At 48.6% G+C, this 2,925-nt stretch overlaps 1 pseudogene; it reads right to left on the bottom strand.

Annotated features, from left to right (window-relative positions):
- Positions 1–513: 513 nt before the first annotated feature.
- Positions 514–2,675, bottom strand: LOC112615264 (annotated as a pseudogene).
- Positions 2,676–2,925: the final 250 nt, after the last annotated feature.

Raw genomic sequence — 2,925 nt, forward strand, 5'->3', positions numbered from 1 at the left:
TTTGCCACCCACTGCACATAGTGAACAAAACCCCAAGATTACAGGTAGATTCAAATATAAGGCCTTTAGTGGCAGTGCGTACTTGTAGTCGCAGCTATTCAGGAGGCTGAGGCATGAGAATTGTCTGAACCCTGGAGGTGGAGGTTGCAGTGAGCTGAGATCGCACCACTGCACTCCAGCCTGGGCGACAGAGGGAGACCCTGTCTCAAAAAAATGTATATATATAGCCTTTGTTAGTGCATAAACTGGAGCAATGTGAGGCAGTCAGTTGCCAGGTGGTGACTAGGAGGCTGGAAGAATGACCAAGAGTTGTGTGAGACCAAGAATTTCCATGAAGGGAAGCCTTCCACATAAACCTCCAGCAGAACCCAGGCTGGGCCCTCCTGACCAAAACTGGGTCAGATGTATGCTGTGATCAGTCAGAAAAGGGAATGAATTTCCCCTAAAGGCTCAGACTGCTCGAGATTTCCTCCAACGAAGAGAACACATAGATGTCTGCCTTGCCTCAGAACATCAGGGTGACCAATTCCTACTGTGCAAGGTAGTAGAGGGGAGACGGTTTCTACCAGAGAAACTTGGAAGCATAAGGTTCAACTTCAGGCAGGTGGCTCCCTCATAAATGCTCTCCACTGCCACAATACTACAGAGACAGCACATTCTCTCTAGGTCTAAGGCTCTTCTGAAGTGTGGACTTTCAGGAGCTAAATGATGATAGATCTTGAAGGTAAATGCTCTTCCACGTTTGCTGCATTCATGAGGCCTCCACGTGTTATGACATTTTTGGTGATGAATGAGGCTGGAGCACTGGCTAAAGGAATTCCAATATTGGTTGCACTCATAAGGCCTTTGTCCAGTGTGAACCACCTGATGTTGAATAAGGCCAGACTTTTGGCTAAAGGACTTCCCACGCTGGCCACACTCATAAGGCCTTGCTCCAATGTGAATTCTCTCGTATTGAATAAGGATGAAGGCCTTTCTCCAGTGTGAACTCTCAGCTGACTAAAGGATTTCCCGTGCTGGCCACACTCTTAAGGCTTGCTCTGGTGTGAATTCTTTGGTGTTGATTAAGAATGGCACTTTGACTACAGGAATTTCCACATTCATCACACTTATAAGGCCTTTCTCCAGTGTGAACTCTTCAGTGTTTAACAAAAGTGGCTTTTTTGCTAAAGGATTTCCCACATTGGCTACCCTCATAAGGCCTTGCTCCAGTGTGTATTTTCTGGTGGTCAACAAGGCTGGAGTTTTGTCTAAATAATTTTCCACATTTGCTGCACTCATAAGGCCTTTTTTTTAGTGCGGAATCTCCGATGGTCATTCAGGTGGGAGGTTTGGCTAAAGAATTTTCCACATTCATTGCATTCTGAGGGTCTTTTCCCAGTATGCACTCTCTGGTGCTAGACAAATGAGTACTTGCCACAGAAGGCTTCTCCACATTTGCTGTTTTTTGTTTTGTTTTGTTTTTGAGACAGACTTTCACTCTGTTGTCCAGGCTAGAGTGCAGTGGCGTGATCTCAGCTCACTACAACCTTTGCCTCCTGGGTTCAAGAAATTCTCTTACCTCAGTCTCCCAAGTAGCTGGGACTATAGGTGCACACCACCACACCTGGCAAATTTTTTTTTTTTTTGTATTTTTAGTAGAGACAGGGTTTCACCATGTTGGCCAGGATGGTCTCGAACTCCTGACCTCAGGTGATCTGCCCACCTTGGCCTCACAAAGCGTTGGGATTACAGGTGTAAGCCACTGTGCCCGGCCGGCTTTCCCACATTTGATACACTCATAAAGGCTTTTTCCAGTGTCGACTCTTAGACAGTGAACAGGAGTGTTTGTGCCTGGAAGCTTCCCACACTGACCTGACTTGTAATAACTTTGTTGACTGTGAGTGTCCTCTCCACATTTGGTGATCGTATTGGGCTTCTCAGTTTTAGGAAAGACCAGGGACCTAGAAGCCCCAAGATGACTGGGAGGTCCTTCCCAACCTCGCATTTGTGGAAGGACTTCCCTGACAGACGGAGAAGGCAGCGCTTCCCACATACGAGGCTCTGTCCATGTTCCTCTTCAAGGATTTCTTTGCACTGTGATGTTTCTGTGCTGGTACTGGTTTGCACGTGCTCCAACCAAGTATGGTTCCTTCCCAGAGAGATTAGCCAGAGGCAAAATATCTTTCAGGAATGGAACACATATCTCACAGGGTTCAGTCGTCAGTGTGGATGAACCTGCCTTAGACTGTGACACTCCCACAGAAACATTCTGCTCAGAAGGTGTCTCTTCATCCTCCTTACCATGCCCACAACCCAGTGAGGCTACTTTTACAAGAGGCACATTCCAACTAGCTTGCTGCAGGCTCCACCACACCCAGTATTTCTGTACAAAATCCTGGGTAAAATACAAGTGCAAAGTTCTCCAGCATCACTTCAAGGTATAGGAGCCTCTGAGCCTCATCAGGAAGTCCCCACTCTTCCTGTGAGAAGTAAATGGTGATGTCCTCAAAGTTCAAACAGCCCTTTGTGAGATTTATATGTGCTTCTGTAGTCATGGCAACCTGAGTCAGGGCCCTCAGCTCTGCCGCTGCCGCTGCCATCGGAGCCTGTGGGCTGTGCGGGCCTGGGACCAGGACCAAGACTAGCGCGGGGACCCGAGTAAAGCTGTCACCCCCGCCGCCGCCGACCCCCATACCCGCTACTGTTCAGCAGGAGAACCCCTCCCCTCGCCCCTTCCTGCCCTCTCGCCAAACAACGCGCTCCCAAAGCTCGGATGGCCTGGATGGACTCAAGAGCTGCTAAAATGACTGCCACTGGAGCAATACCCTGTCTTTTTTTTTTTTTCTTTTTGAGACAGAGTCTCGCTCTGTTGCCCAGCCTGGAGTGCAATAGCGCGATCTCGGCTCACTGCAACCTCCGCCTCCTGGGTTCAAGCGATTCTCC

This window comes from Theropithecus gelada, chromosome X (assembly GCF_003255815.1).
Source record: "Theropithecus gelada isolate Dixy chromosome X, Tgel_1.0, whole genome shotgun sequence".
Lineage (NCBI taxonomy): Eukaryota > Metazoa > Chordata > Mammalia > Primates > Cercopithecidae > Theropithecus > Theropithecus gelada.